The sequence below is a fragment of the Choloepus didactylus genome, chromosome 5 (genome assembly GCF_015220235.1).
Source record: "Choloepus didactylus isolate mChoDid1 chromosome 5, mChoDid1.pri, whole genome shotgun sequence".
Classification (NCBI taxonomy): domain Eukaryota; kingdom Metazoa; phylum Chordata; class Mammalia; order Pilosa; family Megalonychidae; genus Choloepus; species Choloepus didactylus.
The window spans coordinates 18189814-18217197 of NC_051311.1; the positions used below are offsets into that span (position 1 = coordinate 18189814).

Below are 27384 nucleotides of genomic sequence, written 5' to 3' on the forward strand. Positions count from 1 at the left end.
TGTAAAAATTCAGAAAACACTGAAGACAAAGAACATTTCATGAAGGGATTATCATTTCATCTTAATCGGGGGGAATCTTATAGCAAAGGTAAGAGGCCAAAATCTGCCTGTTCTGTTTGAGCAACGGAACAAATCCCAGCCAAGAGACACACCATCAGCACACGGGCCTTTGCCTGTTCTCTTCTTCCCAGAGCAAGTGACACAGCAGACCAGAGCTCTTTTCAGACCTTTGTGAAATCACTGCTGCTTAACCTTAATGCCATCAACATAGAGCATCATGCTTGTTTTCAACTGTTAAAACAAGGGGATCCATCACCAACAGAAGCCCAGAGTTTGAAGAGAAAAGAGCATTTCAAGAGACCCAAAATCACATCTTTGAAAATTCCTAAATTTTAATGATTATGTGATTATCTGGGAGTTGCATTCTTCCCCCCCCCCTTTTTTTTTTAAGTTAAATCCTCTCTGGATAAAAACCTCATTCCTCAAATTTGTTTAACAGTTCCTTAAAACATTCCCTCAGTGTATTGCAGCAGCTCTTCCTGTTTATCGAAAGACTGACATAAATAGCAGGTCAACAAGATGAGACAAGGAAAACATAAAACTCGTTTGACAGCTGAGGCCACAAATATGTTCATACAAGCACGTGAGAAACCACCAAGCTTTTATTTAGACCTGCTCAATATGCGGCAATCAGGTGTTTCAATGCAATCCTCAATCCGTCCCCTACTAGCTCCCACTCCACCACCAAGAAATTTCAAGCTAACCTTAAGTTTGAAAAATGCATTTATGAACTTCATGATTCTGTACTTTCACATCACAGCTGAGTAAATAATGAGATATATGATCTGACTAATGTAAAAATGAACATAGCCACATATGTGAAATATAAATAAATACTAGCATCCCCTCTCATTAAAAGTATGAGGCCAAAGGATTCACGAGGCAAAGCCATGTGGTTTAAGTGGGTATTTGTTTTGCTGCAAAGATTCTGGTTTTGTTCTCGCACAGGCCTGTCCTACAGTCATCTAACATTCCTGCAAAAACTTGTCTCTGTTTTGGATGGACACACAAACAACTATATTGGCACCAAAATCTCAGTCTGTGGTGCAAGGAACATTAGTTCACAATTTCTCCCTCAAAGTTTGATCATTTCCAAGTAAGTAAATCTCATGTAGACTACTGAAACTCAATTTTCTGTCCTTGTTTTTCTTTTAAAAAAAAATTGCTTTAGAACTATGCCATTTTGTCCTATGTCAATAGTTCTTCTCAACTCACCTAAAATAAAACTTATGATGAAGACAACACTTCTGTATTCTACCACTAAGGTCACAAAAACATTCCCAAATCATTTACTAGGCTAAATCCACCATAATTGAAAGAAAATAACTTGTCTTTAAGAATTGTCACTCTCATGTCATTAAAACCCATAATGTTATGAAGTAAAGAAAACGCTTTTCGGATTAAGCAGAGGGCCCGCAATACAACTCTGCACTGCATTAAACCAGAAAGGTAACAGGAATATCGTGAGAATGATGTAAGTTTTTTCTAAATCTACTCCAAACAGTCAAAGTACTCACAAAAAAACTTACCTCAAGGAATACAATATTGAAGCAAGACTGACTTGGTTACATAGAAACCTAAACAACATCACACTCTACAAAGACCAGTGGCAACCATAGAAATCAATTCCAGAGTTGGGGGAAATTACATTCCTTTTAGAACTCAACTCTTCAAGTTAACTTCTTTCCTACACCTCCATTCTGTCTTGGAGAAAAGCTGATGGAAAAGAACAGAGTGTAAAGTAAACCATGTAAAAACAAGATAAATAACAGAGGCTAGCACCAAAGGAATGCTTTAATCCAACACCCGATCTGCCTGGAGAGAATGAGGAAGACGAAGCATAAACCAACCCTTTTTCTCCAACACCACTGCAGCGGTGGTCCCCCAGACAAAGACAGTGAGCTCGTCAGAAAAGGAGAACTGTCAGGGGAGAAGCAAAGCATTCTCATCAAGAACGTGTGACGGCCACTAGCGCCAAGCCAAGTAGCCAGGATGCTCAACGGCCCGGCAACAATTTCCTGGGAATGAAGGCACCACTGCACCACTGCTCAAGTCACAGGCAGACACCCCTGGACGTGCAGCTTCTGCAGGTGCCAGATCCCCAGCTCTGGACTGTGATAAAATGAAAGATGAAAGCAGAAAATCTAATCTGTAAGTTGATTCAGATATCTGATGGAAGATTTAAATCAAGCATCAAGCATCACTGTTCACCTGAATTAATTGAAAAAAGTGCATTTGGATTATCCCAATAGTCCAATAACCCATATATTACATTACAAATACATAAACTCTAACACTAGAAAGAACATTGGCTTTAATTTTTTCTTAACAGTAATATGTAGGATTTCTACCCCCACCATCCTTTCAGTCGCCCTTGCAATTTCCACTTGACATCACTACAAAGAACATAAATTATAGTTTACCTACTATAAATTTTAATAGTAAACCTGGCACAATGCTTCTGCAAAGAGTCACCGTAAACTACAATCACAGGAAAACATCTGCAGAGATGGTGTGGCAGGTGAGGACAGAAGAACAGGCTTGGTAACTTCTCGGCACCTGAGAGCCAGGTTCAAGGTAGACTTGGTATCCGATCCATCCTCCCTGCGGTAACCCCTCCCATCCCACCCCTCCTGTCGGAACATGTCAGGCCTCACTCTTCCTGCACACACTCACCACACAAGTCCTCTTGACTGTGTTGTAAAAGCTATTTTGGGGCTTCCATCTCAAAGACAAGTAACTTTGTTTTGTTTGCCTCTTGAGTTTGGGGCCATCACAACGCATTTTTAAAACCACCTTCCAAAACAGAATCATCATTACAAAGCCTGGCTAAGGGCAGGGTGTCAGTTAAACAGTCCCATTGCCAAATACATACATAGGCTTGAAGGGGTGGAGGGAGCCTTCAGCTCAAACACATCCTACAAAATCTTAAAAGGGAAAAAAATTGTCCGTGGCAGGTAAAATACACACCCCAGCAAAACCATTCTTCCTTTCTGTTTTCTTTCTTTAAAGGAACATGATGCCTTGGATTTCTGCTGCTGGCTCCCAAAACTTAAAAGTCAGCATCTGCCACAGAAAAGATCATAAATTTCTTTCAGTTCAGATTATGTATATTTCATACAGTGTTTTCAAAATCAAAATGTGTTCGGCTTCAATCAGATCACAGTAATTAATCTTGGCTTTATGATGTCAGGAAATGTTTTAAAAATTTCCCACTTTCCACAGCTAGTGCTTTGCTTTGGGAAAAAACCCAACCACTTCATAAATTTTGCAGCACCCTAGAACATTGGGTTTCAAAATACGCTCGTGTATTGATCACAATGCAGCAGAGGCAGTGAAGGTGCCACAGGGGCACGGGGCCAGGGGTGGGCTCCAGTTTCTTCTTCAGGAGCTGCCTGCATGGACCTCAGGCAGGTGGGCCAAACTGTAGTGGGCTGGGTGGTGGGGATTGAGGGTGATGGGCTAATTTAACTGTCAAGTTCGCAATTCCTAAACCCGTATGTTACTACTAGCGAAGCCCAGAGCAGCCAGCAGAGGGCACTCTACCAGCACAAGGTTCCCATTCTCCTCCAGGGGAAATTATTTCTTCCCACGAGGCAGAGCACCTTCTAAACTGAAACTTCATGTCCAGCACAGAGACAGCTTAATCAACAATTAGAATAAACTGATGTTTATGAAAAACAAACAGGCAATCTGACCAATCCTCTATTTTTAAAAATATGTTTCTATATAAATCACTGTGGCGGGGGAGCAATGAAGTGCCGTTGGGAAATGCATCATGATTTATGGCTTCTTACATGCAATTATACTTTGCCTTCCAAATCATGCCCTCCTTTAAAAGTTTGTACAAGCATCCACTCTCTTGAGATGGTCAGAGACAGAATGTTGTTTAATTCCCTTCCGATCTCTTACGACTAGATGTTTTTCTAAAAAGCTTTTTAGGAAAAAATAAATAAATTATATACAGTAGTCTGCCCTGTGCTTAAATATGACAAAACATCTAAAATAATTTGATTATCACCACAGTAAACACAGCAAAATGTTGATGATGCTTGGCCCTCTCCAAAAAATCCAGTTAAAGAACTGCATGGAATACTACAGTGAAAATACGTTTGTTAAATTGTCCAATTTTCATTAAATCCAGGAATTGAGAAGTGATCATGAGATATTTGTGTTTTTTCCCTTACCCTTCTACTTTATTATTGACCCTTAAGACAAAGTCCCAAAGGGGAGGGAATGGGGGAACAGCTTTGTGGAAAAGTACGTATTGCTCTTATTCCAAGAGCAGCAGAGGTCTCTGCTAGATCTGCACATCACCCAGTCTACTGAGACCCAAAGGACAAAGACTTGCTGGGGAGAAAATAGCCAAGCAGTAGAAATGCTAAAGCATTTTAAATCAGTTCCAGGGGCTCCACAGAGCCACAGTCCCTGTTAATCATGAATATGAAGTGTCCAAACTAAGGCATCAACAAGAGGGTACCTTCACTGAAGAAAGGCTGATGGTGTCCAGAACACCTCTGTTAGCTGGCAAGACACATGGCTGGCATCTGCTGGCCCTTTGCTCCTGGGTTGCTATGCTTTCAGCTTCTGATTCCAGTGGTTTCCTCTCCAAGCATCTGGGAGTCCTCTCTTAGCTTCTCTGGGGCAAACTCTGGGTTTCATCTCTTAGCTTAGCATCTCCAAATGCCCTGTCTGCATCTCCAAGCATTTCTAATTGTCAGCAATCATCTGGGTCTGTATCGGCTCTTAGCTTCTCTCTTAAATATTCCAGTGAACTAATCAAGACCTACCTTGAAAGGATGGGGCAACAACTCCACAGAAATAATGCAATCAAAAGTATCACCAACAGTTGGGTAAGTCAACTCCATGGAAACACTCAAAAGGTTCCACCCTAATCAAAAGACTAATAAATCTGCTCCCACAAGACTGCACTGAAGAACATGATCTTCCGGGGGACATAATATACTCAAACCTGCACAGCACCTAAAACACAATTTGCGTGACCTGCACTAATTTTATTCTCTTGAGTGAAGTACACTCATATTGTGGTTTTTAAAAAATCCATATTCTCAGCCACATAGCAACAAAATGCAGTATCTGAGTGTAAATTTCCCTAGATGTATACAGTGGACTTGGATTAAATTTTTTCCCAAGTTTTAAGGGTTAGATTAGGTCATTGATTATCATCTCATTCATTTTTTTTCCTAAAACAAGTTTAATCATCAACAGTCAACTGTCTCTGAGTCAGATGCAATATAACTTCCTAAAGCTCTCAGCTATAATTATTTTTATACACAGGGCAGAGTGAATAGATCTAGTGGTTTCTTAAAGCAAAAGCTTTTCTCTCTTATATTTATAGGAAATGCCAGCATTGCATCTTTATATTCTTCCTGAGCACACAACTAAAAGAAGCTTCTCTTAACCACAGCATCTTAGAACCCTAGGTGGTCAACAGCTTTCCATGCATTTCAGTGGACTGGAAATCAACTCTAGTCTGAGTCACCAACAACTCGCTGTGTGGGCTCCAGCAATTAAAACCTCTGGCCAGTCCCCCCATCGATAAAAATAAAGGGGGTAATACAAACGCTAAGGGCCCCCTACCCTTAACATTTTTTCCTCTTTGAATCTAAAAAAAAAAAAAACAAAATCCGGCCCTCCATTCCTCCATTGCATAATACAGACCTTGGTGGGGAGTGGGGGGAGGGGGGCAATCATTCTAAAATGTCAAGTGTAAACACTTCAGCCCAAGAGTCACAAATGCACAGGCCTACTAGAGTAAATGAAAGGAGTGAGATGGGTGTGTTCAAGGTAAGCTGGAGAACACAAACCCCATCTGAAGTGACAGCTGCTATGGGGCCAGAAAGGAATGTGAGCCCTTCTTGTGTGATCTTCCCATGTCTCGGGAAAAGCTATGCATTCAGATATTTTTTATGTTGCATCTTCTGATTTTTTTTCAGGCTGTTTATTAAAGACAATATTACAGCACTGTTGGCTGAACCAACAGGCAGTGGGGACTCCCTGACTGGATGGATCCCAGGGTTGCCATCTGAGCAAGCCTTGCAGAACCCCAAAGGGCTCAATCAAAGCACAAGTAACCACTTTATACTTTGTAAAGAGGTGGAAATTCATTAAACTGAAACAGTTCTGAACACTGGGAGAGGCTGCAATTTTTTTTTAATCAAAAAATGATCCAAGTATAAAAACATGATGACTTATGGGCCACGTGAAGGCTTTTAGATTTTCTTTCTGCCCCATCCTACACACTGTTGCCAGAATAAAATTCTTCCAGCCCTGTTGTTAAACACTCTCTTGCTCAAGAATGAAAAGTGGTTTCCCTATTGTGGGAGAGGAAAATATTCAAGCTGTCCCCACCCCCAGCCACTCTACTCCATCTCTGCAACTTCATCTAGTACCAACATTGGGCACAGCTCAGTGTCAGGGGTCTGACAATGACACTGACATCTGCAAAGGAATGCTAAAAAACGTGAACCCTGAGACAGCACCAGAGCCTTGAGATGCATTCTCAGTCAATGATCAAGCTTACTGAGTCTATTTTACTCAGGTTCTAGATGTGAGGGTTGAAGAGTAGCTATTACACAGCGAGGGACATCCAGAGCCAAAGCCCTTTATTCTCCACAAACCAAATACCCATTTTCCTCAGCCTGTCTAGTTAAGAATTTACCATTACTAAAAAACGGTTTTTTATGAGTCACATATATATACAAATACCCTTCAGGAAACCTGTGCATTAAAACACAGCAAATAAAATGTCTATAAGGTTCTGATTATTCAGTGTTATTTCTGAACATTTTCTTAATTTAGAAAAATGGTCAAATTAAACAGCTAGCTAGTCACCCACCCTGAACAGTTCCACAGATTGCAGTGACACAGGGGCACTTTTCTTAAAAAAGAGCAGCAAACTTCTCAGTCTTTAAATGTATCGTAACAGATGAGTAATAAAAGAATGGAAAATAAGCACCTTAAGATGCGTCTCCACTTCAAAATGATGTGCTTCCATTGGTTCTAAGGCTGCTAAACAATTTAGGTTAATATATAATATTGTTTCCTATTTTTAAGTGTTCACAAATTAGAAGGTGCATTGCAAGATACAGCAAAAGGTTTTCATTGTTTTATAACAACTCCAGCAGAATACACCCATTTCTATACTTCTTTTACTTTTCTTTCTCTTCCTCTAAGCAATGACCAAAAATTCAAAATTTTAGAGAAACACATTAATGTTTAAAATAGCTTCTGTCCCATTTAGTGTGTTATCTCATGCTAAACTCTCCAATTATCCTCGTACATAAATCCTTCCAATGCTGAAAGCAGTCTACTTTTTAAAAGATAAAATGTTACCAAAAGAACTGTTGCGAGAATTTGAAGTATTTTACATGAAAAATGGAAGCCAAATACCTTTAAATAGTACAAACTTGATTTAAAATAGGAGGATCTACTAATTAAATAAACCAACTTGGCACGTAAGTGCATATACACAAAAAAATTCCACTTAATTAAAAATAGACTAAGGAAGTTATATGCAACAAATTGACTTTATTATGCTATGAACAAACTCCTAGAGGAGCCGGAAAGTAATCTGACAGTGGCCCAAGTAGCTCATTGTGCTTCACTTGCTGGCTTTTGTGTACTTGTCTGTGATCCATCCCCGGGGAGAGATTAAATTTAAAAGGATGAGGAAAAGAAGGAAAGATCCTTCTAATTTAAACCATATCCAACATCCCTCTCACCCTCTCCTGTCAAAATGAAGAGCTTTTCAAAGTGTGTTTTGGAAAATCTTCCTAGGTTTTAAAGTCTGAATCAGAACTAAAGGGCCATTCATAAAGAATTTTACTGTGTTTCTCAAAATGCTAAATAGCATCATTTCTCCAGGCTAGATCATGATCTAAGATACGTGTTATCATGCATGGAACATCTTCTAACATGAACTCCAGATATGCTGTGAGCTGTCAGAAACTTCTGACACTTGTAAATGCCCTAATCTCTAAGCTCATCCTTTAGAAAGTATGGCCTTCTGGACAAATAAATATATAGATGGAAGGAATGCTTGACTGTTGGAAGTGAAAACTTCTCGGCTTGAAAAATACATTGAAGTACATCAAAAGACAACATAAATTTAAGGTTGCCACGGTTTCCAAAAAATATACTGTAAATACTTTTAAATCTTTTAATAATTCAATACGGATTGAAATCAATTTTCAGGAAATTGCCTCTTCATTAATCCTGAGATGTGATGAATAATATATTAGTATTTTAGTATTGAGGTAATTATTAATTTTTGGCTGTTGTTATGATTTGTCATAATTTTAAACCTATCACAATCTGGTACAGGCAAAGTGCTTTTTGTAATCCAACATCTAGGAAATAGCGAAGTTCAGCAGGTCTATTCCTTTAAATGTATCATACTTTACATTGCCACAGCGTACTTTACATTGCCACAATGTTGTATTTATTTAATAGACTCTCCTGCTGTCAAAGTTCTAACCGAAAATGAATAATCAGGGGTATGCGGGGGGGGGGGGGGGGGAGTATGGGATGTTTTGGGTGTTCTTTTTATTTTTATTCTTATTTTATTATTTTATTTTTATTCTTATTTTATTCTTGGTTTTATTTTTTAGAGTAAAAAATGTTCAAAAATTCATTGTGGTGATCAATGCACAACTATATGATGATACTATGCACACTCTGGATGACTATGATACGTAAATACATCAATAAAATTGCATAAAAAAAGTTCTATCAGAGAATAGGATGATATTTTTTGTATTCCCCAGGTGTTTTATTCTACCTGTTTCATTCCAGCTATAAAATTCTAAGTTAGGAAAGGGTTCAAGGCAACAAATTTTAGAATTTATTTTAATGGGAAAATGCATAGTTATTGATCATTTCACAATAAAACAGTCTGAGTTCATCCACAGCTATAAAATTATCATCCCTGCAACACATATTAAAATTAAAGATCTGCTGCTTAAAAATGGAATTTCAGTAAAACAAATCATTCTTTTTTTTTTTTTTTTACTTGTGCTATATATTCTACCTCCTTGTCCAAAAAATGTGAGTGAATTTGCAATTTGAGGAAGGAACCAATTAAGCAATCTTCTTTTCATCGACTACAAGTGCCTGTTTCATTATTAGGGCTTTGCAGTCACCCACACTTTAGGTTCACAGATCCCCTCACTTACAAAATACACAGGCAAAGCCATTCTGAACATAGCAATCCATGTGACACCCCCATCTCGGCCTGGCTGAAGATGCCATTATGTTCTCAACCCCAACTTCTCTCTCCTCATCGAGCTAGAATCAAAATCTAAAAGTGCACATAGAACCTTCACCCACATAAACCATATGCTGGAACACAAAACAAGACAACATATTTCAAAGGATTGAAATCACACAGCATGTTCGTTCTCTGACTGCAGACAAATTATAAAACAATAATAAAGTTATTTGGAAAATCTTCAAATAGTTGGATATTTGAAAATTAAGGAACATATTTGTAAATAACGCCAGGGGAAATTAGAAAGATTTTGAACTGAATGACAATGAAAATGCAGCTTCTCACAATTTGTGGATTGCAACTAAAGCTTGATAGGAAATTTACACCTCTGAATGTTTATGTTAGAAAAGAAAGAAGGTTTAAAAGCAATTATCTAAGTTTCTGCCTTAAGAAGTTAAAGGAAAAGAAGAGCAAATTAAACCAAAGTAAGTAGAAAGTTAATAATAAAGGTAAGAAGAAAAAAAATGAAATTGAAAGTATACAAATACAGAATATCAACCAAACCAAAAAGTTGGCTCTTTAAAACAATAAAATTGATAAATCCCTAGCTAAACTAATCAGGAAAAAAGAGAGAAATCACAAATTACAATATCAGGAATGCAACAGGGATGTCTCTACAGATCACACATCTATTTTAAAAGGACAATAATGGAATATTAGCAACTTTATGCTGATAAATTAACAACTTCAATGACATGAGATCAATTCCCTGAAAGACCCAAATTTTCAAAACTTATCCCAGAAGAAACAGAAAACCTGAATAACTCTATATCTGTTTTTAGAAATGAATTTGTAATTCAAAACATTCCCACAAAGAAAACTCCATGTTCAAATGGCTTCACCACTGAGAATTCTAGTAATCAATCAAGGAAAAATTAGTGCCAGTTTTACACAGAACTAGGTGGAGAGGACAGGGAGACAGGGAGATAGACAGACACACACACACACACACACACACACACACACACACCCCATAAATGCAGGCACAAAAATCCTTAACAAAATATTTAGCAAGTTAAATCCAGCAATATACAAAAAGAAGCAATTGGGACTATCAAGGCATCCTGTCTACAAAGCCTAACTTTCTCGAGTTTTTTCCCCTCCCCAAATCCAAATTTGTTTGTTTTCTAAAAACAAAGTAACTAGGTCTGAGGATTAAATGATTTAATGAGTTTGCAGATTGAAAAGCTTTTCACTAACTTTAAATTTTACCATATAGCTATAAATTTGCATAATGCAGATTATATGATTATTAATGATTATTTTTTAATAAAATCAGGAAATCAGAAGTAGAGAAACTAAATTTAGAAATGTAAAATGATGTCAAAGGCAGCACTCAAAATGCAAGCCATGAGGTCTTTGCTGCAGTTAGACAGAAGCACAGATTTCCTATGAGATTCCTAGCAGCCAAGGCAAGGAAGGAATTCCATTCAGTGAGGCACCTACACATAAGGTAAAATAAGCCAGTTGTCCCATGATAGCCACAACCATTTCTATTGCCAGAAGGAAATTTCTCTTTTGTATTCTCAAAGAAAATGCTGTTTGAGACATAGAAAACCGTGTTGTCAAAGTAATTATTTAATAAATCAAACATTGAGTACAATAAGCCTGATCATTTTAAGGTCTCTCAATTAAAGAGAAATGACCTAATGCCAAAAGCTATGAGGGTGGGGGAAGCAGCCCATAATTTGGTCTGGTTGCACAGCACAATGACTCTAAGTTACACAATTTTGTTCCCCAAATTTAAGAACTTTACAGCTATAAATTTCCATAGGCAATGTCTCCACATTATAAATATATTTCTACCTCTATGAATGAATACATGATTAAGTCATCATTACAAGCAGATGCTTACAACTATTTAGTATACAAGAATATACTTACAACTACTTCTTTATACTGTTTTCTCTCTCAGCTTTATCATGGCCGCCTAATTCACACGAATGTTAAAATACAATATTATGACTGATCATCTTGTAATAACTCTTCTGTAGAACAGGTCTGAGTGTTTTAAATTGTATGCAAAGGAAATATATTTTGGTATTAGACCTCAGTTCCTGTGAATTTCACTCAACTCTCATCGGGAGAACTGTTCTTTCATGCTAGTCTTTTACGTGAGTCCTTTGCACTAATCACTGACACTGACAGTTGTGAAAGTTACACTTTCTGCTCTATTGATAACTAGAGTGGGAACTAAGCCTTCCTTGGCAGACAGCACATTACTTGAACCACTGTCCCAAGTTTGTTTGAAAGCAACACAAATCTACAGTTAAATGTTCTATAAAATTAAGGATCTTCATAAAATAACAATTTCTAGGTCATAAAAAAGGATAAAAATAATTATTTGCCATTAAAATCACTGAACTTGAAGTGACTGCAAAGATTTTGGAGGCCATGATCACCAACAGAAAAGTGAAGACTCAGAAAGGTTAAGACATTTCTCAAAATCAAATAGCAATTTAAGAGTCCGGTCTAAAACGTCCATCTCCTAACTCCTAGTCTGATGATTTTTTTCAGCATGCCACACACATTTTGCCAAAATTTTTATATCCAAGTTAAGTCAGAGGGAAAGTAAATACTGTAATGAATTTGCAAATATTTACAAGAAGGGAGCAAAGTATAAGCATACAAAATTCAGACAAGTATAATTGGAAATAATCCCACGGTTCGGTTTTCTCAACTTCTCAGAATTGATGGGTTAAGAATGAGAGGAAGAGAAAGAATTTTGCAAGACTGAATTTTAAAAAGAATAGCTATTTGCAAAATTCATCACAGCTATTAATCTTTCCTTGAAAAAAATGACAGCAGTGTTTTTTCCCTATCTCTTAACTCTAAGGAACCCAGAGTCCAACCAAAGAACTATTAGAGGAAAGCAACATTACATTAACACCACCAAGATATGCAAACTTATGAGAATATTAAACTACAGAATAGTCACCAGTAACATTAACAAAAGTAAGTCAAGTTTGTAATGTATTTCAAATTTTTCTTAAGAAAATGTAAAAGCAAGAAAATGGAGGACATTCTAGGACTCTAGAGTGGAGAGGCTCAGATACAGGGCACCAACCCCCTTTCCTCCCAGTAAAAATCTTTGAATTCTCTTTTGAAGTATCTTGATTTTATATTTAAAATGACCATAAAATTTACACCTTACTCCATAATATCTGTACTTGTCTTAATTAAAAAAAAAAAAAAAAACGGAGGCCTCAAATAAATAAATGGACAATCCCAAGCATCCCCACCAAAGTGAGACTGACAGTGGAGGGTCACCATCTGCCTGCACTAGCTGCTACCCACCTATCAGCCCCAGGGAGACAAGGGACTCCAAGAGTTGGCCTGGTCAAGTGTCTCTCTCCTTCCCACCTCCCCTCCACCCATTCTTTCGAGCTCCCTCTCTCCTGCCCTCTAGAGGGAATGCTGTGATACTGCAATAAAGGAGTCAGGACTCAGATGAGACAATGAAACATGAAATTTCTCAAGAAAAACAGATTCTGGAAAACACACCTCTATCAATCACCAGCATAAAAGGCTCACTATTACAATGAAACATTTGCTTTCCTCTACCTAAGACTTAATACCAAAGTTCAAAGATAATACCATTAATCTCCACGTCAAAAGCATGACTAACAAGTCATGACTAACCACTCGCTGCCAAACTGAATTTGGAACTGAACATTCCCAGTGCCACTGCCACAGACTATTAGTACTGAAAAATCCATTACAATCACTCTTCAAAGGGTTATTACAGTTTGAGAGTGGAAACAAAAGGCAGTGTCATTTTGTTCAACCTCAGCTGAGAAAGTGTGCATTGGGTACCTCAAGTTTTTTGTTGCTCTGCACAAAAAACAAAATCTAAGGAAATACATTTTCTTTACTATTGGTTGTCTAAGCTTTTAACATAAACATATTACAGTGTTGTCATTAATAACAAAAGTTATCCAGTTATAACTTTTATACCCAGTTACAACTTTTGCCAAATAAAACATGACAAACATGATCACCTCAGAGTTTTTATCAAGTATTTGTTCTGGTAGGCAGACTCATTTAACAGAAACCATTTTTCTCAAAGTCCCTACTATTGAAATACTACAATCCACAAAAATGAGAGTATATCATGCCTCTGGAAAGGTAAAATCAAAGCTGTTTCCATTTATTTCCCACTGACACAATGAATCTATAGGTGGCAAAACAATAACTAATCTGGAAAAAGAACTTTAAGACTACGTAAGTAAACTATATGCCTTTTAAAAGTCATGGAAAATGATATGCAAAATAAAATGTTTCTTCATCTCCTAATTTTTGATTTAGAGAGTTCTAATTTATTTCAAGTTCAAATAAAAATCCTTAAAAAAAAAAAACTTCTATAATTCAATGCTTCACAATTATCCAATCCAAAAATGTAAACACATGATACTATATCAATACAGTGGATTGTCATTACACACATACTCTATATTTGCAAATTTGCCTACTTGCTAAAATTTATTTTTAACCCCCAAATCAATACTCACAATTCTTTTGCAGTCATTTGCAGAAATGAGCGGAGCAACAAAAAACTTGAGGTACCTGACACACACGTTCTCAGCTGAGGTTGAACAAAATGACACTGCCTTTTGTTTCCACTCTCAAACTGTAAACAGTTGACCTTTCCACAGTATAATTATGGCCACATATTTTGCATTTCTGGGCAATTTCATTCATGGTTCTTCTGTTTAAAAATGCCCCCCAAGCATAGTGCTGTAGTGCTGTCTAGTATTCCTAAGCATGAGAAGGCAGTGATATGCCTTAAGGAGAAAAACAAAGTGTGTTAGATAAGCTTTATTTAGGCATGAGTTACAGTGCTGCTCGCCATGAGTGCAATAGTAACAATCAACAATGTATATTAAATAAGGTGTCTTTAAACAGAAACACACAAAAACAAGGTTATTTATCGATCAAGTGAGCAGAATGTTAACCATAGGCTGGCAGGAACCTAACCTTGCCGTTCCCCTGGGTGCAATGGTTCAGAATTACTAATTCAGTGTTATGGTAACTTTATAGAACATTACAGCGAATGACAAGAATCAACAATAGTTTATAAAACATTTGGCTAATACTGCTTCCACACTTGAAGATCTCTCAGATTCCCATCAGTGAAGATTTACCCTGATGGTACATAAGAAATACATGTGGCACTGTGAGAACAAAACAGGAACAAAAAGTTCATAGGCTGTACTAAGTGTGCTCTCCACTTGCAAGGGCAGGGAGAGGCAGGGAAGAATTGAGATTACTATCTTAACCAAACACAAAATCTATCTCAGATGAACTCAGATTAAGATTCTAAATGTTTTATTTATTTTTAGTATTATATTAAAAATATAAAACATTTTGTAATTTAGAGTAATGCCTTTGTAAACAAGACAGCAGATACAAAATCCAAAAGTTTAAAATCTCTGTACAGGATATGGACACTATTCAAGAAAAAGTTCTGCATCACAGTTAAAATTACTATAACAAATGGCTCATAAGTAAAACAACCCACCCATACCCCCTAAAAAGGATAAATAAGTAAATAAGAAATTTAAAGACAGAGACAAAAATATGACAGAATACTGAAACTCACAGGTATTAAGGGAAATTAAAGCAATGATGATACACTACTTCCGACTACCAAACTGACAAAAATGTAACAGATAACTAGTACTCACAACAGAGAGCATAAATTATCAGATTTTTAGTGCAGTTTGTCAAAAATCTAATAAAACATAAAATGTACATTTCCTTTGCCCCGGCAACTCCACTTACAGGAATATATTCTATAGTAAAAACACACACACGCAAGAATAGATGTGTAAAGATGCTTGTCACAGCAGTTATTTATAACAGAATACTGAAAAAACTATACATCACCATCATTAGAGGAATGATTATCTAAGTTATAAAGCCTCCATGGCATGGGAGACCACACAGCCATATTTGAAAATGAGGTACTTCTATGTGTAGTGATGATTCGAGTTTAAAAACCAAGATATCACAAGATGTAAACTGAAATCCATACTCAATCTGATATCAAAGCCCCAACATAACAACCACAACCTCAGTTCTCTGCCATTTGTCTCACTTCTCAAAAGATCTGTTTCAGCTCAACTGATCTGCTTTCCAGTCCCCAAATTTGCCTTAAACTTTAAGCATTGCATCTCCCTGACCCCATCACCAAGGCCCATCTGCCTATCCTCACCAAACAGGCTTCAAAGGTTTTACCCTAAGAAAATGAATCAGATGAATGAATTATTTATACAGAAACAGTCTCAGCACATCCTTAACAGAAAAAAAATTGAAACAATCCACTTTAAAAACATTCATTTCAAAGTTAGTGACAGACATCAGCACACTCTGCCCATAATCACTTTGGCAAGGCCATACATGTAGTATAATCCCAATTTTGTAAAGAAATACTTATTTTATACTCTCTCAGTTCTGTAATAGGCCCTTCTCCCGGAGTGGTAAAACAGATGACTGTTTTACTTCATGTGGTTTTCCCCAAATATTAAGCACAAGCAATTAATTCTTTTAATGTCACACTCCAAGTCGAGTCAAAATAATCTTCTTTCCTTTCTTCCCTAAAAAATAAATTACATTTTTCAAAGAAAATGCAATCTTCGCAACTGATTTTATACTTTTATTTTTTTTTGCCTCATCAGTAAAAGGTTTCCCTTTCTTCTGCCTAAACCAAAAAACAAAATAAAACAAAAAGTAACCTTTGCGATGGTATGATCTAATTTTTATGCTAAATTCTTGAACATTAAACCCTTGGACAAAAATTCATTTTTAAGTAAGACTCTGGAATGTCATCCTAGCCTTCCCTGGACTGTCTGTAGGCTGAGAGGTGCAGAATGCAGTACCCCTCTCTAGGGCCTCATTCCACCACTGCATTCTTTATTGCAAAGAAATTACCTGCAGCCAGGGTTTCTAAACTGTAAAAATATATATATCTACATCATGACCCTGAATTACACACAAACACTGATGCAGAAAAAAAAAAAAAAAGTTAGCAAATAGCCTTACTACTATACTCACACTCAAATATTTTCAATTCCCTGTTTTTAACACCAGCTTATCCACTAATGGAACCCAACCCATTTATTACTTTGAAACACCATACTCCCCTTCTTTTCTTATAAAACAACTCAAATATACAGAAAGTTGAAAGAACGTGCCATGAACACTGGTGCATCCACTATTTAGACTCTACAATAAACAGTTTGCCAGGTTTGCATTATCACAAATCTCTCCATCCCTCTACTGACCCATCGTTCCATCTCACTTCCTGATGCATGCCAAAGTGAGCTGCAGGCACTGCTATGCTTTGCCCCTGATCACCTCAGCATGCCTATCATTAACTAGAGAGCAATACTTGAAACACTTGATCTTAATTCAGGCATGTTTTCTTCCTCTTTGCAACAGCCAAAACAGTAGTTAAAATTTTATGGAGGAAAGTCCCCTGGGCCCAGGACAGCCCACTCGACCAGGGGGCTGCCTGCACTCTCCATGGGAGCCTCCGTCCAGCCAAATAGAGCTGCTGGCAAGCAGTCAACCAGCCCTCTGGACAGGCACCAAGCAAGGAGCATCACCTGTTACTCATCTCTACCTTTTATCATCACCATCATAATTGCATCATTTCTGAGATTATATTATCTGCACGTATCTTCTCCAAGAGTTTACTGCCTTCTCAAACAGAGGCCATTCTCTACAGCATTTAATAACCATAAAGCATTATTTCAATTCAAATATTCATTTTTAATTAAGGCACATAGGCAATGACTGAAGAAAGAAAAACAGCTGACCACCATAATTGCAACAAAATAAAACAGTATTTTAAGACTTACAAACAAGAAGATAGGAGGGTTTAATGATTTGCTCTGGTTGTGAGAAAACAAGTAGAGTTCTGGCCTTTATAAAAACAAGTAACATACTGCTGGTATCTCAAACTTAATAGGCCAAACGCAACTCTCTCAAGTTCCTCCAAATGTGCTCCTTCCTGGACCTCCCTATCTCAGCAGCAGACACCACCATCTCGGAGACTAGACTGTCAGCCGCCCCAGGACAGGGAGCCCTTGTGTTTCTATTCACCTCTGTAGTCCCAGCAGCTAGATTGGGGCCTCGCACAGAGTTTGTGCTGTATAAATGTCTGTGGAGTAAATGAATGAATAAACGGTTCCCTCTGAAAAGTAAGTACCCCCACACACACATTTATAATATTTATTTGGTTAAACTCAGTCTACAGGTGATTTTTTTTCTTGACCAGGCAGCACCAGAAAAGAGATACAAATAAACTGTTTAAGTCAGTAATGCTGTACTATTGCCTATATTCAACACAGTTTTTAAAAGCGACAACTACACAGGGGAAGGATTGGGAGTTATTTTGAAATTTTGGAAACAGGTTATTAAGGCATTTCAAAGGAGTGGAAGCAGCACAGCTCATTCCTCCCTCCCGCTTTACAGTTCCAGATTTTCCACAGCCACAACTGAACACGTCAAGATGAAGACAGTCCTAGAAACAGGAATGGCTAATCTGAGGAGGGAGGAAAGAAGAGGATGAGAGAGGGAGAGAGAGAAGCAATGGTGTGTACCTGGTCCCAAGAACTCATCATATAGTCTGTTTATTTTGGTGGCTGAGCTAATAGCTAGTAGGGTCAAAGGTCTCTCACTCTACAATTTGCCTGCCTCTTGCTTCTCAACAGAAGCCAAAGTTTGTTCTATGATTATGTGGTCAGGCAGAAAGGATTCTCAACTGTAGCACTAACAGCAGTAGCCAGCGGCAAGCCCTTCTCTAGGCACTCGGCTGCCTACAGCCTTGAAGGACAGGGGACGTGCAGTTGACCGTGGCTCCACTAGGGACCGTGAAAGGAGTCGGCCACCCACACTCCCGAGCAGCACTTAGGACCAGAGCCGCAGAAGGCACATTCCCCTCCCTCAAGAGGCTTCTACTTGGGGAAGGCAACACCACTGCAAGGCGGCAAAACACCTGCCCAAGGAGACAGGAATGCAAGAGCATGGCAGTCCACAGCAGGGAAGCCTGAGACAGCAGAGTGGACTGCGAGGGACGCTGGGAGCCCGGAGCAAAGGATGCTCCTGGGACGGAGGCAGAGGAGGTGGCAAGGGCAGATCTTGGGTCTTTAATGAGTGAAGCACTCTGAACTCCAACCTGAAGGCAATGTACTCGAATATTCTCCATTCTACTCTCCTTATTTAATGCCAGTTTTAATCCACCAATGGAACCACACCACATACCCCACACACTAACCCTCCTTTCATGCCTTGCTTGTACATGTATCTATAATCATAAGGAAAATACTTTCATAGAAAGCTGGAGGGAATGAGCCGGCTTTTACTAGCACCACTGGTACTGGGAAAGCTGGCCTAGATCCATCTGGTCATACAGGTAGAATTCCATTTTTAATCAGTTCTGGAGTGCATCAAAACTGCTATGTACCCTACACCTCGTTAAAACATAAGGAAGCCTATTGCCACTTCTTACAACATACTGTTAATTTTATTTGTAAAAACAAAGTGTTCATGTATGCTGTGCTACAAAACATAAAAATGGAAAAAGTGCAAATGGGAGTGTTCGGTGAATAGTTACAATGGGTATATCCAAATGAAATATTTACAAATGGCAGTGAGGAAACACTACTGCTAGGAGAAGGTAACTCACCCTCCCAGCACCTCCTTTAACAAAATTACCAGAGAAATGTATGTAAAATTTGCTGCAAAGCAGCAGGTAGGCCTGCCTATAATTGTGCCTAGGAGCCTCCTCCAGAATGCCTCTTCATATTTGCTCAGATGTGACCCTCTCTCTCTAGCAAAGCCAACTTGGCAGGTGAAATCACTGCCCTCCCCACTGCAATGTGGAATATGACTCCCGGGGAGGAATGTAGACCCGGCACCCTGGGATGGAGAACATCTTCTTGACCAAAAAGGGGATGTGAAATGAAATGAAATAAGCTTCAGTGGCAGAGAGATTCCAAAAGGAGCCAAGAGGTCACTCTGGTGGGTGCTTGTAAACACAATATAGACAACCCTTTTTAGGTCCTAATGAATTGGAATAGCTAGCAGTAAATACCCGAAACTATCAAACTATAACCCAGAACCCCTGAATCTTGAAGATGATTGTATAAAAATGTAGTTTATGAGGGGTGACAATGTGATAGGGAAAGCCATATGGACCACACTCCCCTTTGTCCAGTGTATGGATGGATGAGTAGAAAAATGGGGGCAAAAAAAAAAGGCACCCAGTGTTCTTTTTTACTTTAATTGTTCTTTTACACTTTAATTTTTATTCTTATTATTTTTGTGTGTGTGGTAATGAAAATGTTCAAAAATTAATTTTGGTGATGAACACACAACTATATAATGGTACTGTGAACAACTGATTGTAAGCCTTGTATGACTACATGGTATGTGAATATATCTCAATAAAACTGAATTTAAAATAAAATGCAATTGGCAACTAATGTGGTAATGTGGTAGCCTGGACTGGATCCTGGAACAGAAAGAGGACATTCATAGAAAAACTGCTGAAAATCAAATAAAGTCTGGAATTAACAGTGACATATGAATGTTGGGCTCTTAGTTTTGCTAAATGGACCATGGCACTGCAAAATGTCAACAACAGGGAAACGGCAGGGAGGGGTGCACGGGAACTCACTATGCTATCTCTGCAACTTTTCTCTTAATCTAAAATTATTCCAAAACAGAAAGTTAATTTTTAAAATGCAGTTAATGTGCATAAATACCGGACCAAAAGATGTCTAAGAGGGGAGGCGGGGCAAGATGGCAGACTGGTGAGCTGTATGTTTTAGTTACTCCTCCAGGAAAGTAGGTAAAAAGCCAGGAACTGCGTGGACTGGACACCACAGAGCAATCTGTCTTTGGGCATACTTCATACAACACTCATGAAAACGTGGAACTGCTGAGATCAGCGAAATCTGTAAGTTCTTGCGGCCAGGGGACCCGCGCCCCTCCCTGCCAGGCTCAGTCCCGGGGGAGGAGGGGCTGTCAGCTCCAGGAAAGAGAAGGGAGAATTGCAGTGGCTGCTCTTATCGGAAACTCATTCTACTGATTCAAACTCCAACCATAGATAGACTGAGACCAGACACCAGAGACTCTGAGAGCAGCCAGCCCAGCAGAGAGGAGACAGGCATAGAAAAAAAACAACACGAAAAACTCCAAAATAAAAACAGAGGATTTTTGGAGTTCTGGTGAACACAGAAAGGGGAACGGCGGAGATCAGGCCTTGAGGCGCATATGCAAATCCCGAAGCAAGGCTGATCTCTCTGCCCTGTGCACCTTTCCTTAATGGCCCTGGTTGCTTTGTCTATTAGCATTTCAATAACCCATTAGATCTCTGAGGAGGGCCGTTTTTTTTTTTTTTTTTTTTTTTTTTTTAAATCCTTTTTGCTTTTTCTAAAACAATTACTCTAAGAAGCTCAATACAGAAAGCTTCAAAGAATTGAAATTTGGGCACGTCAAGTCAAGAGCAGAACTAAGAGAGCTCTGAGACAAAAGGCAATAATCCAGTGGCTGAGAAAATTCACTAAACAACACAACTTCCCAAGAAAAGGGGGGTGTCCGCTCACAGCCACCATCCTGGTGGACAGGAAACACTCCTGCCCATCGCCAGCCCCATAGCCCAGAGCTGCCCCAGACAACCCAGTGTGACGGAAGTGCTTCAAATAACAGGCACACACCACAAAACTGGGCGTGGACATTAGCCTTCCCTGCAACCTCAGCTGAATGTCCCAGAGCTGGGAAGGGGGAGCAGTGTGAATTAACAGAGCCCCATTCAGCCATCATTTGAGCAGACTGGGAGCGTCCCAACACAGCCCAGCAGCCCAGAACTGCCCTGGGGGGACGGCACTCACCTGTGACATAGCACAGTCATCCCTCAACAGAGGACCCGGGGTGCACAGCCTGGAAGAGGGGCCCACTTGCAAGTCTCAGGAGCCATACGCCAATACCAAAGACTTGTGGGTCAGTGGCAGAGACAAACTGTGGCAGGACTGAACTGAAGGATTAGACTATTGCAGTAGCTTTAAAACTTTAGGATCATCAGGGAGATTTGATTGTTAGGGCCACCCCCCCTCCCCGACTGCCCAGAAACACGCCCCACATACAGGGCAGGCAACACCAACTACACACGCAAGCTTGGTACACCAATTGGGCCCCACAAGACTCACTCCCCCACTCACCAAAAAGGCTAAGCAGGGGAGATCTGGCTTGTGGAGAACAGGTGGCTCGTGGACGCCACCTGCTGGTTAGTTAGAGAAAGTGTACTCCACGAAGCTGTAGATCTGATAAATTAGAGATAAGGACTTCAACTGGTCTACAAACCCTAAAAGAACCCTATCAAGTTCAGCAAATGCCACGAGGCCAGAAACAACAGAAAATTATAAAGCATATGAAAAAACCAGACGATATGGATAACCCAAGCCCAAGCACCCAAATCAAAAGACCAGAAGAGACACACTTAGAGCAGCTACTCAAAGAACTAAAGATGAACAATGAGACCATAGTACGGGATATGAAGGAAATCAAGAAGACCCTAGAAGAGCATAAAGAAGACATTGCAAGACTAAATAAAAAAATGGATGATCTTATGGAAATTAAAGAAACTGTTGACCAAATTAAAAAGATTCTGGACACTCATAGTACAAGACTAGAGGAAGTTGAACAACGAATCAGTGACCTGGAAGATGACAGAATGGAAAATGAAAGCATAAAAGAAAGAATGGGGAAAAAAATTGAAAAACTCGAAATGGACCTCAGGGATATGATAGATAATATGAAACGTCCAAATATAAGACTCATTGGTGTCCCAGAAGGGGAAGAAAAGGGTAAAGGTCTAGGAAGAGTATTCAAAGAAATTGTTGGGGAAAACTTCCCAAATCTTCTAAACAACATAAATACACAAATCATAAATGCTCAGCGAACTCCAAATAGAATAAATCCAAAAAAACCCACTCCGAGACATATACTGATCACACTGTCAAACACAGAAGAGAAGGAGCAAGTTCTGAAAGCAGCAAGAGAAAAGCAATTCACCACATACAAAGGAAACAGCATAAGACTAAGTAGTGACTACTCAGCAGCCACCATGGAGGCGAGAAGGCAGTGGCACGATATATTTAAAATTCTGAGTGAGAGGAATTTCCAGCCAAGAATACTTTATCCAGCAAAGCTCTCCTTCAAATTTGAGGGAGAGCTTAAATTTTTCACAGACAAACAAATGCTGAGAGAATTTGCTAACAAGAGACCTGCCCTACTGGAGATACTAAAGGGAGCCCTACAGACAGAGAAACAAAGACAGGACAGAGAGACTTGGAGAAAGGTTCAGTACTAAAGAAATTCGGTATGGGTACAATAAAGGATATAATAGAGAGAGGGAAAAATATGGCAAACATAATCCAAAGGATAAGATGGCCGATTCAAGAAATGCCTTCACGGTTTTAACGTTGAATGTAAATGGATTAAACACCCCAATTAAAAGATATAGATTCGCAGAATGGATCAAAAAAAATGAACCATCAATATGTTGCATACAAGAGACTCATCTTAGACACAGGGACACAAAGAAACTGAAAGTGAAAGGATGGAAAAAAATATTTCATGCAAGCTACAGCCAAAAGAAAGCAGGTGTAGCAATATTAATCTCAGATAAAATAGACTTCAAATGCAGGGATGTTTTGAGAGACAAAGAAGGCCACTACATACTAATAAAAGGGGCAATTCAGCAAGAAGAAATAACAATCGTAAATGTCTATGCACCCAATCAAGGTGCCACAAAATACATGAGAGAAACATTGGCAAAACTAAAGGAAGCAATTGATGTTTCCACAATAATTGTGGGAGACTTCAACACATCACTCTCTCCTATAGATAGATCAACCAGACAGAAGACCAATAAGGAAATTGAAAACCTAAACAATCTGATAAATGAATTAGATTTAACAGACATCTACAGGACATTACATCCCAAATCAACAGGATACACATACTTTTCTAGTGCTCACGGAACTTTCTCCAGAATAGATCATATGCTGGGACATAAAACAAGCCTCAATAAATTTAAAAAGATTGAAATTATTCAAAGCACATTCTCTGACCACAATGGAATACAATTAGAAGTCAATAACCATCAGAGACTTAGAAAATTCACAAATACCTGGAGGTTAAACAACACACTCCTAAACAATCAGTGGGTTAAAGAAGAAATAGCAAGAGAAATTGCTAAATATATAGAGACGAATGAAAATGAGAACACAACATACCAAAACCTATCGGATGCAGCAAAAGCAGTGCTAAGGGGGAAATTTATAGCACTAAACGCATATATTAAAAAGGAAGAAAGAGCCAAAATCAAAGAACTAATGGATCAACTGAAGAAGCTAGAAAATGAACAGCAAACCAATCCTAAACCAAGTACAAGAAAAGAAATAACAAGGATTAAAGCAAAAATAAATGACATAGAGAACAAAAAAACAATAGAAAGGATAAATATCACCAAAAGTTGGTTCTTTGAGAAGATCAACAAGATTGACAAGCCCATAGCTAGACTGACAAAATCAAAAAGAGAGAAGACCCATATAAACAAAATAATGAATGAAAAAGGTGACATAACTGCAGATCCTGAAGAAATTAAAAAAATTATAAGAGGATATTATGAACAACTGTATGGCAACAAACTGGACAATGCAGAGGAAATGGACAATTTCCTGGAAACATATGAACAACCTAGACTGACCAGAGAAGAAATAGAAGACCTCAACCAACCCATCACAAGCAAAGAGATCCAATCAGTCATCAAAAATCTTCCCACAAATAAATGCCCAGGGCCAGATGGCTTCACAGGGGAATTCTACCAAACTTTCCAGAAAGAACTGACACCAATCTTACTCAAACTCTTTCAAAACATTGAAAAAAATGGAACACTACCTAACTCATTTTATGAAGCTAACATCAATCTAATACCAAAACCAGGCAAAGATGCTACAAAAAAAGGAAAACTACCGGCCAATCTCCCTAATGAATATAGATGCAAAAATCCTCAACAAAATACTTGCAAATCGAATCCAAAGACACATTAAAAAAATCATACACCATGACCAAGTGGGGTTCATTCCAGGCATGCAAGGATGGTTCAACATAAGAAAAACAATCAATGTATTACAACACATCAAAAACTCGAAAGGGAAAAATCAATTGATCATCTCAATAGATGCTGAAAAAGCATTTGACAAAATCCAACATCCCTTTTTGATAAAAACACTTCAAAAGGTAGGAATTGAAGGAAACTTCCTCAACATGATAAAGAGCATATATGAAAAACCCACAGCCAGCATAGTACTCAATGGTGAGAGACTGAAAGCCTTCCCTCTAAGATCAGGAACAAGACAAGGATGCCCGCTGTCACCACTGTTATTCAACATTGTGCTGGAAGTGCTAGCCAGGGCAATCCGGCAAGACAAAGAAATAAAAGGCATCCAAATTGGAAAAGAAGAAGTAAAACTGTCATTGTTTGCAGATGATATGATCTTATATCTAGAAAACCCTGAGAAATCAACGATACAGCTACTAGAGCTAATAAACAAATTTAGCAAAGTAGCGGGATACAAGATTAATGCACATAAGTCAGTAATGTTTCTATATGCTAGAAATGAACAAACTGAAGAGACACTCAAGAAAAAGATACCATTTTCAATAGCAACTAAAAAAATCAAGTACCTAGGAATAAACTTAACCAAAGATGTAAAAGACCTATACAAAGAAAACTACATAACTCTACTAAAAGAAATAGAAGGGGACCTTAAAAGATGGAAAAATATTCCATGTTCATGGATAGGAAGGCTAAATGTCATTAAGATGTCAATTCTACCCAAACTCATCTACAGATTCAATGCAATCCCAATCAAAATTCCAACAACCTACTTTGCAGACTTGGAAAAGCTAGTTATCAAATTTATTTGGAAAGGGAAGATGCCTCGAATTGCTAAAGACACTCTAAAAAAGAAAAACGAAGTGGGAGGACTTACACTCCCTGACTTTGAAGCTTATTATAAAGCCACAGTTGCCAAAACAGCATGGTACTGGCACAAAGATAGACATATAGATCAATGGAATCGAATTGAGAATTCAGAGATAGACCCTCAGATCTATGGCCGACTGATCTTTGATAAGGCCCCTAAAGTCACCGAACTGAGCCATAATGGTCTTTTCAACAAATGGGGCTGGGAGAGTTGGATATCCATATCCAAAAGAATGAAAGAGGACCCCTACCTCACCCCCTACACAAAAATTAACTCAAAATGGACCAAAGATCTCAATATAAAAGAAAGTACCATAAAACTCCTAGAAGATAATGTAGGGAAACATCTTCAAGACCTTGTATTAGGAGGCCACTTCCTAGACTTTACACCCAAAGCACAAGCAACAAAAGAGAAAATAGATAAATGGGAACTCCTCAAGCTTAGAAGTTTCTGCACCTCAAAGGAATTTCTCAAAAAGGTAAAGAGGCAGCCAACTCAATGGGAAAAAATTTTTGGAAACCATGTATCTGACAAAAGACTGATATCTTGCATATACAAAGAAATCCTACAACTCAATGACAATAGTACAGACAGCCCAATTATAAAATGGGCAAAAGATATGAAAAGACAGTTCTCTGAAGAGGAAATACAAATGGCCAAGAAACACATGAAAAAATGTTCAGCTTCACTAGCTATTAGAGAGATGCAAATTAAGACCACAATGAGATACCATCTAACACCGGTTAGAATGGCTGCCATTAAACAAACAGGAAACTACAAATGCTGGAGGGGATGTGGAGAAATTGGAACTCTTATTCATTGTTGGTGGGACTGTATAATGGTTCAGCCACTCTGGAAGTCAGTCTGGCAGTTCCTTAGAAAACTAGATATAGAGCTACCATTCGATCAAGCGATTGCACTTCTCGGTATATACCCGGAAGATCGGAAAGCAGTGACACGAACAGATATCTGCACGCCAATGTTCATAGCAGCATTATTCACAATTGCCAAGAGATGGAAACAACCCAAATGTCCTTCAACAGATGAGTGGATAAATAAAATGTAGTATATACACACGATGGAATACTACGCGGCAGTAAGAAGGAACGATCTGGTGAAACATATGACAACATGGATGAACCTTGAAGACATAATGCTGAGCGAAATAAGCCAGGCACAAAAAGAGAAATATTATATGCTACCACTAATGTGAACTTTGAAAAATGTAAAACAAATGGTTTATAATGTAGAATGTAGGGGAACTAGCAGTAGAGAGCAATTAAGGAAGGGGGAACAATAATCCAAGAAGAACAGATAAGCTATTTAACGTTCTGGGGATGCCCAGAAATGACTATGGTCTGTTAATTTCTGATGGATGTAGTAGGAACAAGTTCACTGAAATGTTGCTATATTATGTAACTTTCTTGGGGTAAAGTAGGAACATGTTGGAAGTTAAGCAGTTATCTTAGGTTAGTTGTCTTTTTCTTACTCCCTTGCTATGGTCTCTTTGAAATGTTTTTTTATTGTATGTTTGTTTTCTTTTTAACTTTTTTTTTCATACAGTTGATTTGAAAAAAGAAGGGAAAGTTAAAAAAAAAAAAAAAAAAGAAAAAAGACAAAGAAGGAAAAAAAAAAAAAAGATGTAGTGCCCCCTTGAGGAGCCTGTGGAGAATGCAGGGGTATTCGCCTACCCCACCTCCATGGTTGCTAACATGACCACAGACATAGGGGACTGGTGGTTTGATGGGTTGAGCCCTCTACCATAAGTTTTACCCTTGGGAAGACGGTTGCTGCAAAGGAGAGGCTAGGCCTCCCTGTATTTGTGCCTAAGAGTCTCCTCCTGAATGCCTCTTTGTTGCTCAGATGTGGCCCTCTCTCTCTGGCTAAGCCAACTTGAAAGGTGAAATCACTGCCCTCCCCCCTACGTGGGATCAGACACCCAGGGAAGTGAATCTCCCTGGCAACGTG

The 27384-nt window shown here is 38.6% G+C and overlaps 1 protein-coding gene across 17 annotated transcripts in view; it reads right to left on the reverse strand.

Annotated features, from left to right (window-relative positions):
• The window catches only part of PARD3 (par-3 family cell polarity regulator), a 680011-nt gene that overhangs the window by 562164 nt on the left and 90463 nt on the right, over positions 1 to 27384 (reverse strand). The gene's annotated exons all lie outside the window — the stretch shown is intronic.